Source organism: Eleutherodactylus coqui, chromosome 2, assembly GCF_035609145.1.
Source record: "Eleutherodactylus coqui strain aEleCoq1 chromosome 2, aEleCoq1.hap1, whole genome shotgun sequence".
In the NCBI taxonomy this organism is placed as follows: Eukaryota; Metazoa; Chordata; class Amphibia; order Anura; family Eleutherodactylidae; genus Eleutherodactylus; species Eleutherodactylus coqui.
The window spans coordinates 55,020,470-55,036,362 of NC_089838.1; the positions used below are offsets into that span (position 1 = coordinate 55,020,470).

Genomic DNA, 15,893 nt, shown 5'->3' on the forward strand with positions numbered 1-15,893 from the left:
AAATTTGCCACATAACACTTGCCTGGGCCACTCTACCCATTTCAGGGATTGCCAATTGGCTACATTCAGCTCCCACTTGTTGGGAAGTATGAATATGTGCTGGTGGTTGATTTCTTTTCAGGTTGGAGAGACCTACTCTGTTACCAAAGTAAAAAATCAGGTAACCGCACAGAAGCTCATGAACGAGGTAATCTGCAGATACGGGGTACCGGATGTGATTGAGCCAACAAAGGTACACACTTCACAGGTGAAATAATGCAACACATCATGTCTGCTTTGGGTATATTCAAGGCCTTTCACACACTCTACCATCCACAGAGTAGTGGGAAAGTAGATACAAGAGGCAATGGAGGAAACGGGCAAATTTTGAATTGAGTGTCTTCCATTAGTTTTTCTTTTTCTCCGGAGGGTACATGCCACAGTAGCCAAGTTTGGGAAATGATTCTCTTGTTAATTTTGTCATAGGTCTCTCCAAGGAATTGTCAGTAACGCATTCTGCAGTTTCTGCTTCTCTCTCAGGTCCTACAGACGAGTGTCACAATCTGAAACCAGGTGACAAGGTCCATGTGAAAAAGTTTGAGAGAAAAGCCCGGTTTGAAGGTCCCTACCAGATGTTGCTCACCACCCCAACTGCAGTCAAGCTCGAAAGAAAGTCCACTTGGATCCACACCTCGCACTGCAAAAAGGCCCTGGGTCCCGGAGCACAGAACTCATGATCCTGCATATCCTTTACAGGCTATGGGCAGGGTTGGGGACCTGGGCGGCAGCGGATGTCACAGTGACATTGTGGTACAATTCCTCTAACACACACAAGTAGCCACATACACCTTTGACTACTGTACACTAGCCCCCTGTTTCAGGGATCAGAACAAATCGATACAATCAATAAGACTACACTGAGGGTGAGAATCCAACACCACTTCGTGCTAAGAGAGAAATTGACGACCCAGGTGGCAAGTTTGATCCACATGTGTATATATATAGATGCAATCAGAGTGCCAAGGGGGGGTGCCAGATGAGTTTAAAGCCAGGGATCAAGTTAAGGCCGGATTTGAGTCCCTGTTTGGAATAGTAACCATCAATAAGAATGTTGATATATATTACAACCAACAAAGGTTCGTGAACTATACAAGAGATGCACTTCAAGGGCTTGCTGATCAATTAGGCCCCACAGCCACCATGACTTTCCAGAACCGAATGGCTCTGGATATGATACTAGCCGAGAAAGGTGGTGTTTGTAAAATTATTGGTGAAACTTGCTGTATGTATATTCCAGATAATACAGGCCCCACAGGTAAAGTGACTATCGCAATAAAGAAATTGGCCACATTGTCAGAAGAGCTGAAGCGTAATTCTGGGATAACTAACCCCTGCGATGAGTGGTTTGTATGGACCGGACAATGGAAACAATTCTTGATGCAGATAGGAATAGGGATTCTGGTTACTCTTATCATACTCCTGCTACTTTCTGTCTGTATTGTGCCCTGTATAAAACGCTCCTGTGCTAAGCTTACAGATCAAATGGTGCCTATTGTTCCCGTATACGTAGATGTAGAGACCCCAGGCAATGGCTATATGCCTATAATACAACAGAGCGATTTATCGCCTTATGGATCTGTCTCAACAGAAACAGGGGTGACCACTCTAGTCTTCCAGCCATTAGAATAGAATAGCATGTGTGTTGTAGATCCCTTCTGTGTCTATTAGGTCTTCGCGTTTAGTTAGTTAGGATTAGTTGTCGGGGAAGGGATTAGCCCTTGAACAGCTGACCAACAATGATAGGTAGGGCATAGATCATAAGCTAGAAATGGGGAAAGCAAACCTTACCCCGTCCTGTAGAAGTTATAAAGTATCGTTTATTTTGAAATAGTTTCTAGGGCAGATTGAGAAGGTACAGGTCCATAAAAAATAAAGAATCTGTCTCAAAATGGCCACTAGATACAAAATGGAGCATTATAATATATAAATAAGCTTGTGCGTAGTGAAACAATAATTCAAGCAGAAATAACTTTAGAGCAGAAGATATGGTGCAATGTCTAATGATTTGTTTTTATTCTTCCGAGAAGCAAGCCTGGAACAATCCTTATCAGAAGAAACTCCTCCACGCCATGAGGTTTGGAAAAAAAGAACAAATTGTGCTAACGAGATATTACAACCGTCTAGAAGCACAAGGGAGGACCAAAGAGGACGAGATAACGCCGGGAGAAACAGACATTTGAAGGATATTACACATATATTCTAACGTTACGCTATTACTGAACAATGCATGATTCTTAATGTTTGTCTAAGCCAATGAGATTAACCCAGTGACTAATGACGTATTCCTTTCCTGTATTAGAACTATACCAAAGTGAATAAACTTTCAGTGTACGCACCTTAAACAGAGTGGGCTGTATACTTGCCGCGGCTCATCTCTACGTATCTGTGGGAACTGATAACTATAAATTATATAGTTTTTGGCCTCCTTGATGCATCCAGGTACGAACTAATTTGGAACCCAAGGCCTGAAAGGTTAATGTGACCGGTCATGTGTAGCGGTCCTTAACATATATATATATATATATATATATATACACGTATATATATATGTATATATCCACCTTCATAGAAAATAGCTAGCAGTCAAATGGTTAACTGGTTCATTCTTATGCTGGTATCCTGAAATACACGCCTTATCTCAAGTTCTACAAGGCCCTGAGATGTGTTTCTCATGAGAAAGACCTGCGATGCCCAGCACTCATAAGCAGGCAGGGGGGGGGGGGGGGCTACTTCTGTTCTGTTCCCTTGGATTCCTAAGTCCAGGCAGAGATATTGATAGTCTATTCTAGTTGCGTTTCCTAGAAATTACGTTTTCACATAGCAACATACACCTGGGGCGTAAACATATGTTAATCAGCAGCATCGTTACATGCTAAACCAATCATGAGTTGTTGTGATGTTGGGGAGGTATGCATGTAATTGATGCGTCATATTCAGTGTAACTGTATTGTACTTCCTTACAATAAACAAGAAGGGTATGGGGGCTCAAGAGGAATATCCCTGAGTTCAAATACATATATTCATGCATGAAGCTTCTCATTATAACCAATCTGGAGCAAACCAGTGAAATCTTCTGGAATATGATTTATTCCTATAACAAGGTTGTTGGTTGACACTTTGTGTGAGGGTTGGGAACTTCCCTGGTTGTGAGCAGAGTCAGTTTTCCCATTTGTCTGGTGTTGATACAACCTTGCGTGTGTTCTGGGCGTGGTGTGCATTGCGCCCAGGATGAACGTGACAAACACCAGAAGAAGAAATGTGCTGTTTTTTTCAACAATATGCCATACCTCCCACAGCACACTGACATGGGTTCATGAACTGTTTATGGAAGAGCAAACTGTAAGCAAGGGGTTATGGCCACCATGTTCCCTGGATTTGTCCATGTGCAATTTTCCATCTGTGGGGCAAGTTTCAGCAAAAAAGTATGCCAATAATCCACATACCCTGGATGAACTCAAGGAAAACATCACAAAGACTATCTGCAGCATCACTCTTGAAGAGCTGCAGGCAGTATCAACCAACATGTTGCAAAGTACCCAGAAGTGCATATAAGTGAACAGGGACCACTTCTAGCATCTGTTCTAACATGTAAATTAATAAAGCTTTGGAAAGAACAATCCACTTGCTCTTTGATTCGTATTGCAGTATTGTCAGAGGCGGAATACTTTATTGTTGCCACCCTGTACAATAAACCTTAATGATTGTTCACTTGTGTATCTACATACGGTTACAGCAGGCATACCGACTGTGGATGCCTGCAGTAACCGCATGTAGATTGTCTCCATCTGCCAAGCTGTACTTGGATTTATTATTGTTTCAAGTGTTAAATCCATTTGCAACCTGGCAATTAGCAGTAATCTGCATGGGGTTACTGCAGACGAGCAACAGTGTGTATGGGTATCTTGGTCACAATTTCTTAGGTAATATAAACAAGTGTATTTAATTTGCATAAGGTGATTATAATTATAAATACTTGTGTTTTTTTGCATTGGACCGTCATCACAATATCCCTGAGGACCTGGTCAGGGGAACAGGTTAGCAGTTACATGTGCACACAGTAATTGCGGCCCAATGTGACTTCCTTCGCACTTGCAGGGTGCGCAGAGCTGGCAGCCCCGCCCCTGTCACCCATCATGCATTTTACTTCTCAAAATAATCCCAAATCTCGATTTTTGAAGCAGCGGAGAGATCCGAATTAGAAATACGTCACTAATATCCTGAGCATCACTGGTACAAGGTGATGGGTGAAGGGGGCGGGAGCACTTCTAGAAGAACAAGATAGGCTAAAAGTGAGAGGCTACTACCGGTAGTAGTGACTGGATTAATAAAGTGACTTGTGTGCAGGGCCCCTCCACTTGTGGCTTGTTGTGTATTATCTAATGCAACAGCGATGGTAAGAAGAGGGCACCATCAGGCTGCGAGGGCCACGGGTTACACCCCCTCCCTAGCTGGAAATTGACATAGGATTGAGTGCAAAGTAAGCCTAACAGCATCCACCCACTTTCCCAGCATAGCAGCCTGCAACCATTCATATCAGCATAGACACACATAGAGATATGTATATGTATAGATTTTACGGCAGATCAAGGAAGTCTGCAGCCGAAGACGGTGGGATCTGCATGAGCGGCCATTGCACTTGGAATCTGAGGATTGTGCTGTGACATCCAGGGGAGTTACTTTGTATCCAGAACAGGAGAGCTCGGGCTGCAGTGTGTGTGTGCGATGAGCCGCTGGACTTTCTCTAGCTCATGGTCTTCCCTGTCCTTTCCGTGGGATCCTCCCCTATTTTAACCTGAGCTTCTCTCCACGGCGAGAAGACCACAGACCCAAGAAGGTAAGAGCAGGAGTCACCCTGTAGGGGCGCAGGGTGGCATTGGGGTGTAATGGAATGATAGGAGTTGTTGCTGATCAGCCTGCTGGGTGGATTATGCTGATTTTCTACTGAGCCCTGGAAGCTGGCAGAGGTGGGGAATGGGCAGCAGCAGCAGGCATTGCGCATGTTGGGCAGTCATGTTTAAAAAGGGAGGGGAGATCTAGAAACATCAACTTTTACTGAAGCTTGCTTGTGTACGTCTAAAACTCTTTATTAATGACTGCGACACTTGGCCCAGAGGCTTCCTGCCCAGTCATCCTCCAGCGCCTAGCACTGCCCGGGTAGCTTGGCAGCAGGCGCTGAGGCCACAGTGTGGCTCCATGTTGCTGTGATCAGTGCTAGATGGTGCGGCTACTTTCCCTTCATGTGCCCTTTCAGCAGTACTGTGTGCTTTTACACGTCCATAACACGGATGTTACTCGGGTGATGCACACAGTGCTGGAGAGGCAGACACAATGTAATGTTCTGCATGTCACTAGGTGCTGCTAATGGAAATGTACTGCTGGCCTCCTGCTGCACCTTGAGGGAGAAGACTGTAGGGGGCGTGGCTGTTGTTTACCTTCTGAAGCTCACGGTTCCCATCGGGCTGCTCTGGGGGCGTCTTCTAGATGTTAAATACCCTCATCATTATCATCATCCTCAGCAGCAACTACAGTCAGTGACGTGCAGTCACCTATGCTATCAGCAGTATTACGAGAGCAGAACTAGACATTCTCAATTCCATTATACTTAGACCCTCGATGGTATGACAAGTCGCCTGCAGACTTCTTACAGAAGTGCATCTTCTAGAGGATGCTGGATGACTTCAATGTGTCATAATGGCAGTTAAAAAGCTGGCAGTATATTTGGAGTGCTGTATCTTTCAGAGTCTGAATTCAAAAATGAATCTTATTTTGGCATATTTCTCACTGTTTTGATGATTTCACCTTGCTATTATTACATGGGAACCTTTTATTACTTCCAGAGGGTAAACACCATTCCTGGTCATGTGATAATCACACAGTTGTGTACTGTAAGGCACCTGTGTGATCGTCACATGGCCAGGAAAGATTCTCTGAAAATAAAGTGAAGTCCATTCAGTTACTGCATGCATTGATGGTTATCTGCCAAAACCTGGGAAACTCATTTAATTTAGTTTGGATTAGAATGTTTCAGATTTATATATGTAAGGAGTAAAGGAGTTGCCCCTTTGTTTGAATGTGTGTCCTGTAAAGTCGCCTTGATGCAGCTTCTTGTGATAACTGACAGCTCATCAGTGGTATGAAATGAATGCTTGTGATGGGAATCCCTTTAAGTGTCACTTGCCAGCTCATAACCTGTTTAGTGATCTGAAATATTCTTTGAGTTTAATAACCTCAATAACTCTTATCCACTAGTGTTACCAAGTCATGTTTGTATGGTAGGCTCAGTCCTACAGATTTTGATTGTATGTGTACTTAGTTTTATTAATGCATTGAATGTATATTATCAATTATCACCAAGACAGTTGCAATACTAATGTGTCCTGTCATTTCTAAATAGCGCTGTCTACTGGAGCTTACTTGACATACAGACCTTGTACCAACAGTTGTATTATTTTTGTGTTGCTGGTATTCCAAATCATTGTAAAAAGATAACACCTAATGTGTTCTCTATGTATGCCTAATATAGTATGCATTCCGACTATCACTAAGTAAGGGGTTACTGCAGTTTTTTTAATGTCAGAATGTAAATAGGTTACGAGGTTACAGATAGTTTTGAGCTCCTTTCCCTTGCTCTAGGGTTCCCTTCTATACTTTTTGTAATGCTTTCAAGGATGCATACAGATGGCTGCTGTCACTGGCCGGTTTATGTGAGTGCAGTCAGCATATGGTTGAGTAGATCTTAGGTAGTAAAGTTTGCTTGCTGCTGAAGATCTCTGGCTCTCACACAGCAGGAAGCCAATTGTAGTGTCCCTGACATTGTGCAGAGCAGGAGGAGAAAGAGTGAAATAGCCATTAGTGGAAGTGGCACTGCTCAGCTAGCTATTGACTTTGCAGTAGGTGGGAAGGTGTGGAGGGGAAGTGTTTCTTGTACTCAAAGTTCAGTTGGTAAGTTAAGCTAAAATATCATAAGCTTATGTCATCTTACATTGGGACGCATTAGGACATACCGGTATAAACCACTATAATCTATCTCATATGACAGAAAGTTACAGAATGTTTTGAAATCCTGGAAATGGATGTGGTCTGATGTATCTTGCTACCGGTAGTTGTACTTTTGCATAGTCATACTTTTCTCCTAATGTAGAGTTGTTGCAGTGTATGATGGTCCGGAGGATTTAACAGTATATGTTACTGTGCAGGCATATCCTAACATATGGTGCTAAAAGATTCCTATCCTAAAAAAAAACCTATTTAGCACACAGTATGCATCTTTTTGCTGGATGCTTCTGATGGAATAATCTAGCGGACTTCGCTATTACATAAAGTTTTAGAAAAGGTAGCCTACACTGATGGATATCAGATCGATAAAGACTAAATGGATACTCTTGGCCCTTTAGATGAATGACTACCTATTTTAACAGGCCAACAGTTGCTTGGCTTTTAGGTGAGCAAAAACCAAGTGACTCATACGAGCGATCACTCGGGTGACTGCCCGCTTATGTAAAAACACCATTGTGCCAGGAGCTTTTTCTGATGCATCTCTCAAAGGGGCACTGTAAGCACAGTGTAAATTCAGCCTTGGGCTGGGCTCACTTGAGCATATCGGTATAACATATTCCACGTGTGTGTTTTGCGCGCAGAATTAGCTGTACCAGTCTCCTATAAGTGGCCATGTTACTGCTCAAATGACTTGCGTCCAGTACATGTGCAAGAAAAATCACAGCATGTTTTATCCTAGCACATATTAAACGCACATACATGCCAAGATAGTATTTAGCGATGGGCAGCCAGTATGCAATGTCATTGCGTACTGACTGCATGCCACACACGTATATATTGCAGCCTGCATGCTGTGAGATACGGTTGTGTGAGCCCAGCCTTATTGTTTTATGTTTTTCTGCCCCAAAAAAGAAAACCTATATGCTGTTTATGCTGCCTTCAGAGAAGTTCCCTTCAACCCCTTAATGACATGGCCTATTTTGGCGTTGAGGACCAAGCGATTTCTTGGTATTTTTCCATCTCCATTTTTCAAAAGCCATAACTTTTTTATTTTTCCATCGACGCGGCCTTATAAGGGCTTGTTTTTTGCTTGGCGAGCTGTAGTTTTTATCAGTGCCACTTTTGGGTACATAGACTATATCGTAAAACTTTTATTATTTTTTTTTATGATAACAGGGAGAGAAAACGCATCAATTCTGCCATAGATTTTTTTTTTTACAGCATTAATCATGCAGCATAAATGACACACTAAATTTTTTCTGTGGGTCGGTACGGTTACAACGATACCAAAATTGTTATATTTTTTTTAGGTTTTTACACTTTTTTGCAATAAAACCCCCTTTTTTTTGGAAATCTTTTTTTTTCTCTATAGCTGCATTCAAAGTCCTGTAACCTTTTTATTTTGCTATGTACGGAGCTCTATGAGGGCTTATTTTTTGCGAGACGAGCTGTAGTTTTTATTGGTACCATTTGGGGGAATGTATGGCTTTTTTGATCACTTTTATTGCATTTTTTGGGAGGCATAATGCTAAAAATTTGCATTTTGCCTCTTTTTTTTTAACGTTTTTTGTCGTACAAAATAAAAAGCGTGTTCAACTTTTTGTACACATCGTTACGGACGTGTCAATACCCAATATGTGGGGTTTAAATTTTTTTACCTTTTTTTATGCAAATATTAGAAAAAGCATAAAAAAGGGTTTTTTTTACATTTTTCTTTTTTTTACATTTTTCTTTTCTTTTTTTTTTACACTATTTGAGTCCCTCTGAGGGACTTGCAGCACAGTGCCTATGATCGCTGTCCTAAGGAATGGCAGAGCTACTGCTCTGCCATGCCTTATTGCTTATACAGCGATCATAGGCATAGGCAATACAGGACGCCAGTGTCTGGCGTCCTGTTGCCATGGTCACAGGCCGGGCGAGAGCCGGCCGGAGACACAGAGGGAGGCGCGCTCCCTCTGTGAACTCTTTCTACTTAGATCGCGGCAGGGAAGGGGTTAACAGCGGGGGGCGCATCTCCGATGTCCCCCCGCTGTTGCAGCGGGACGCCGGCTGTGACCGACAGCCGGCTCCCGCTGCGGGATAGCGCGGGATCTTATATGATCTCGTGCTATCCCCAGGACGTACCGGTACGTCCTGTTGCGGGAAGTACCAGGCTCCCAGGACGTACCGGTACGTCCTGGAGCGGGAAGGGGTTAAACCTGGGAAGAAAACCAGTGGGTTGAAATCCACAGTTAGACCACTGATATGTCTTAAAGGGATTATCCGGTTGTAAACTATTGATGGCCTATCCTTAGCCCAAGTAATTATTAACAGATTTGTGGGGGTCCATTTGCTGATCAGCTGTTTGCTGAGCTGGAGCACTGTTGTACTCAAATGAATTCTGCTGGAAGCGGACAGCTCTGTACTTACTGTAGTGGCCAGACTTAGTATTGCAGGCAAAGTTTCCATTGAAATTAATGGCAACCTCGCCCACAATACCAAGCCTGGCCACTACACTAAAAACAGAGCTGTCTATTTATTGCAGAATTCAGCTCAAAACAATATTCAAACTATTCTTTTTCTGAAACACAAAGCATTTTGGAATAAAACATAAATAACAACAATATGGGTGCCTGTCCTGAGTTCATGTTGCCCATGGTTTGGGCAGTATGAATGTGGTGACAGATTCCCTTAAAGGAGTTTGCACACAGATAAAAAAACACATGTGAAGGAACCCACTGAAGTCAATGGGTTCTATTTGCTACGCATTGCAGGCGCAGATTTTGCGGCTGCAAATGCGCTTGTGCGAGACATTGCAAAGTCCCATTTTCTTCAGTATATGAGTGGCAGTTACCAAATTATCATCTTTTTCCTCACTCTGGGTTTTAAAATATGTACTTCTGTAATAGTAATTCTGCTCCTGCAGACTGGAAATCAGTACTCTTTCCTTTGACTTCCTGGTGATCTTGTGATAGATCCGAGGAGGTAAAACTGCAACGGGGATGAGAGGACAGCAGCCTGAATGAAATAATGAGAAAGGAGGTGTGTGTCCTTAAATCAAATGATGACACAGGAGGTGTGTTCCAGACTTCAGCAGACTTCCTGTGGGCAATGTACGGTAGCTAGACTGTAGTTACAGATTACAGCTATTTGCACTCAACTACAAAGCAGTCAGGCAATTAGATCAGAGGTAAATAAATCGGTAATCATCACCTATTGGATTAGGTTAAAGGCCCTTTTACACGGGACGATTATCAATGTAGTTATTCAAAACCCCATGCTTCCGCGGAGTTTTGAATGATAATCGTCCCATGTAGAAGCATGCAGAAACTGAATGATGGGACGAGAGTTGTTCAGTCGTTCAGTTTTAAGCATGCTTGAAAAACGAACAAAAATCGGTCAGTATTAAATTGGCTGCTGCTTATAGTGAATGGAGACGGGCGGGGGGAGAGCGGAGAGAGAACTCCCCTCCAGCTGCGCTGTAAGCCTTTACAGTACATGTTATTTTTGAGCTGCAGATTGGATAGTCACTTTAACCCCTTAATGACACAGCCCTCTTTTTTTCCGTTTTCGTTTTTCCCTCCCCCCTTTTACAAAAAATTGTAATTTCTTTATTTATCTATTGACGTGGCTGTATGAGGGCTTTTTTTTGCGGGTCGAGTTGTATTTTTCAATGGTCCTATTTAATGTGCAATATAATGTACTGAAAAACGTTAAAAAAATTCTAAGTAGAGTAAAATGAAAAATAAAAATGAACTTCCGCCATCTTTCTGTGCGTCTTGTTTCTACGTCGGACAAACTCCAACAAAAATTATATGATAACTTTATTATAAGTGGCAGTACGATTACTACGATCCAAACAGATATATTTTTTGTTGTTGTACCATTTGTATTTTTTTTCAAAGACATTTTTTTTCAAATTATTTTTTGTCTCCATCTTCTGACCGCAATAACTTTTTTCATTTTTCCGTCGACATAGTGGTGCAAGGGCTCATTGTTTGCGGAACGTCCTGTAGTTTGTGTTGGTACTATTTATGAATTCATACACCCTTTTCATCGCTTTTTATTTCAATTTTTCTTAGAGACAGGGTGACCAAAAAGAACGCATTTCTGGCATTCTTTATTTTTCTTTTCTTACATCACTCATTATATCAGATAAATAATGCATAACTTGGATAGATTGGACTTTTACGGATGCAGTGATACCAAATATGCATTTTTGTTTTATTATTTACATCTTTTTATTGTAAATATAGCAAAAGGTTGTTTTTTTAACTTTTATTACTTTTTATTTCAGCAATTAGTAATACTTTATTGTTCTTACTTTTACTTTTTTTTTCAGTCCCTCTAGGGGACCACAAGTAGCGATGCTTTGATCGCTCCTGCAGCATGATGTAATGCTATAGCATTATATAATGCTGCAATCTGACAGCCTGTCCATCAAGCCACCCCTCGGGGATGGCTTAATAGGCAGTCTGCTAAGACAGCCCTGGAGCCTTTCAGAAGGCCCCCGGCTGCCATGACACCCGCACGTTTCCCTGCAATCACCATGATCACCTGCTGTGTCTTACATCTGCAATTGTTGTGCGTAGATGTGTGACCTTAGCTGCCATTCAATTGTTGCATCGATGACATCACTATTTTTTACAATAGCAAAATATATTACACCATTGTGTTTTTTCTTTCTTTTTTTAGTGTTCCAAATATAATAACAGATGGCATAACATTAATATATAGACTAGCATGAAGATGCCAAATGTGCTTTAGGCCTGTTTCACATGGGTGGCAGTGTTGGGCGGTTTTCGCGCGTTGCGATAATGCTACAAATCGCAGGCATGTGAAGCCCATGCTTTCCTGTGGGTTCCCTCACATTTGCAATGTTTTGTAGCATGCAATATTGCGATTCAAAAACCTTACAATGTTTTGTAGACCATGTTTCCCTATGGAGCCTTCCTCTGTTGCATAGCACGAAAACTGCGTTTTTGTGCATGTGATACAACTTTGACAGTAGGAAATCCTACTGTCAAAGCCCTAAACTAAGCCCTAGCTGCAGGGTAAAAAAACAAAAAAAACACATACATGAAACAAGAAGCGATGTCAGCTCCGCTGCATCTTCTCCCCGGACCCCAGCAGTTGTCTTCAGGCATGTCTTCTGGCCAGGGATTGGAAATTCCACACATCCAGGAAGCACTGCCACTGATTGGCTGAGCGCTGTGGTGCTCAGCCAGTCAGAGCCAGCGCTCTATGAACGAATCACAGCCATGGCTGATTGGCTCATCGAGCGCTTGCTCTGATTGGCTGAGGGCCACGGCGCTCAGACAATCCGAGGCAGCGCTTCCTGAAGGCGGGGTAATTCCTATCCCCGGCCAAAAGGCATATCTAAAAACCAGGGCCAGGGACTGGGGAGAAGATGCAGCGGAGTCGGACAGTGCTTCGTCGGTGATGTATGTAGTTTTTTTTCTGCAGCTAGGGCTTATTTTTTGGAAAAGGGTTTATATTTCAAGCCCCCCCCCCCAAAAAAAAAAATCCTCACACATGGTGCTACAAAGGCGTGTAGAGCTACAAAATCGCCATTTTGCCACAAGATAATGCGATCTCGCACGGACCACTGATTTTCTTGCGGCGATATTGCGTTGCCCGTGTTAAACCAGCATTATATCTTAAGTGTTAGATGCACAGGACAGAACCACAAATGGGGCTTCAAACTGGATGGTCAGAAATGCCGTCCAGGCGCTACTCTAAATGCCTCCATACACTGCTATTAGAACTGCAAGCTTTGGTCTCTTAACAGGTTTCCTATTGCTTTTGGCATTTCTGTTGGACAAAATAGCTATTCTGTCCGGCCAACATGATAGAATCGAAAAGACATCAAGCTTGCAGCTTTGTTCTCTGTTTTACTTAGGCTGCCTGTTTACGGGCGTTTTAGCATTGTGTTTCCCGCGGCGATAATCCAGCCGCAGGGAACGCAATGCACGCTTTCCATAGCGTTGCTATGGAAAGCGCAGCCCCCCTGTCCACAAACGGAGAATCATGGCGATTCTCAACTCGCGAGCGGCAAATCACAGCATGTTGCGAATTGCCGCGGTTCTCCGCGGTCAGCCTATTTGTCAGATAGGCTGACAGCGGAGAGCATTCTGCCGGCTTCTGCTTCCAGGTGGCGGCTCTCGCAGCAGAGAATTGCCGTGGGATACTGCAACGCCCGTGGACAGACAGCCTTAGAGCAGTCAATTGAGCCGTCCAGTGTTTTGTTCTGAACGACGTTTTCAGCCATCCAGGACCGAACTCTTGAACAGGATTTCAATTCCTGTGTAAATGTAACCATACTTGTTTGTTAACTTTTATTAAATAAAAATGAATTACTATAAATTAGGCCTCCTGCACACCGGCTGGTCGGACCCGGCATGAGGGATTCCCGCAACGGAGTCCAACCTGGTGTCTGGCTGGTGACCCCAGTTTACCTGTCCGGGGGCTTATGAACACGCTGCGAATTTGCTAGGCGGCACTCCATTGCGCATGTGCAGTAACTACCGTCACTGTGTGTGTGTGTGTGTGTGGGGGGGTGACACGTATCTCGCGATACAGCCGCAGTGCTCACTGCGGAGGTGCCGTGGTAGAGACAGCTTCCATTGACTTCAATGGAAGCCGGCCAAGCGTAACCCGCATAAAATCGCCGCATGCTGCGATTTATTCTCCGCGAGCGGAAAATTGCAATCGTTTTCCACTCGTGGAGATGAAAAGGAGTCTTGACATTGAATACTATGGGCTGTTTTTGCTGCACAGTCCCAAGGTGGATGCCTGCCGCAGACTCCGCAATGCAAATATGCCTGTGTGCAGGAGGCCTAAGTGTTTATTGTATTTTTTACACGTTTTGTGTTATTTCTTTAGAATAAATATCTTAGCATTTTTTAAGTATCAAAAAAAGACTTAGTAACATATTGAATAGGCCAAAGAAGCCCTATGCCTATCCAGTTCAGCCTATCTTCTTCCCCTCCAGAGGAAGGCAAAAAAAGCCAATGATTTAGAAGCCAATATACCCCATTTAGGTACTTATTTTTAAAGATTTTTGAAGCTATGATGAAGGGCAGCTTTAGACGACCGTATATTGGCTGGGTTTTCACGCCCGGCCTATATACAGTGTCCCTCTCTGCAGGGGAGGTGGCTGGAAGAGCTGGGAGCAGTGCATTGAGCTCTTCCAGCTCCTCCCCCTGCAGAGAGTGACACCGTATATCAGCCGGGCGTGAAAACTCAGCCAAAATATGGTCCTCTGAATAAGCCCGGAATGTAAGAAAATATATAAATACCTATTCATGTATAACATGCAGGAATACTGGACAGTCTTTGGGGTCTTCACTAGTTTTAAAATGGCAGCCTGGGACGTATCAGCACTTATGAGTGAAATGCTATGACTAATGAGAAGTTACATTATGGCAGCTCTTTTGGTTAAGCTGTTGGAATTGAAGGTTTCTCCTATCTGTGCATTATTTAGTGCCTGTAACTGTCTATCACAGTTATGTGTTTGGATGAGATCTTTCAAAAATTGCCCCCTGTAAGGCTTGAGGGACAGTTAGGAGGGAAAGCCTCATGGGATCTGGGAGCTTTATGTACATGATGGATGGATGATATGTCACCCTCTATGGAAGAGGTTTTCTGGTTAACCAAGATATGTTATAAAGGTCATTACTGGGTCTGATGAGATAGCAGAGGGTGAGTTCTGCCCAGTGATAGACTGGTTGGCTGCAGCAAATGATTGGCTGTAGAAAAATGGTGGGAAATGCCTGTGGTTGTCAGGCAGAATCTGGTGGCCTGACAGTGGCTGGTGATTGACCCAAAGGAACAAGCTGAGAAGAGCAGCAGTGAGATATGGAGGTGCAGGGATGTGGGCCATCATCATATGGAAAGGAAGCAGCATCCTGCCCTCCTCCCTCCCTTAGGTTTGTCGCGTTGTGTAGTTAATGGGGGATTGTCGCCCGCATTAGGCGGGTGGGCAGGTAAACTGGGTGAGAGTTTGGTGGTGGTAAACTCGTGTCTGTAAGACAGAGTTTACATGAACTGTTGGGCTGGGTTCACACAGGGCGGATGTGCCGCGGTTTTGCCGCGGCAAATCCGCCCGCGGCCGCTAATCTCGGGATTAGCCAGCCATGTGAATGAGATTTCTAAGAAATCTTGTCCACACGGGACGGCCAATCCGCTGCGGTAAGTTCGGCTGGAACCGCTGCTACGGTGGCCGCAGCCGCAGTTTCAGAATATGCAGCATGTCTGTTTATCTTTTCTTTCCGCCGCGGCTGCGCTCTCCTCTATGGGAGCGCCGGCCGCAACGGAAAAGCGAGCGGCGGTTCTCCCGGCAGAGATCTCGCGGTTTTTGCTGCGGCCAAACCGCGAGATTTCCGACGGGAATACACCCTGTGTGAACCCAGCCTTATGGTTATTGATTGGTTAATAAACTTGGGCCTGTAAAACAGAGTTTACAGGAAGTGTTATGGTTATTATTGGTTATATTTCACCCCAATGTTTGTAACCCTGTTAATAAACACCGCGGCCTTATTTATCCAATATTGGTGTCTGTGTCGGTTATTTATAAGAGTTTGGTAAGGTTTTAATAAAGCGTAAGATCCCATGTTGGTGACATACGTGTGCATAACAGAGTTAAAATACAGATAGGCTTTTTTTTTTTTAGTAGACATGTAGGGATATGATTTTGTAGTACAATAACTTTTTTACATCTAAAGACATCTACTGTATATACTCGAGTATAAGCCTAGTTTTTCAGCACATTTTTTTGTACTTATACTCGAGTCAGGGAAGGCTTAAAAAAACCCCTCTATACTCACCTCCCAGCCGGTGTCTGTGTCTCTGGCGGTGGTGCAGCAGGCTGCTTGAAT

General features: G+C 43.5%; 1 protein-coding gene across 1 annotated transcript in view; it reads left to right on the forward strand.

Moving 5' to 3' along the window:
* Positions 1-4,436: 4,436 nt before the first annotated feature.
* Positions 4,437-15,893, forward strand: part of JADE2 (jade family PHD finger 2) — a 1,098,400-nt gene continuing 1,086,943 nt past the window's right edge. The window contains exon 1 of the mRNA XM_066591009.1: positions 4,437-4,873. The gene's annotated coding sequence lies outside the window, so the exon portion shown is untranslated. The remainder of the gene's footprint in view (positions 4,874-15,893) is intronic.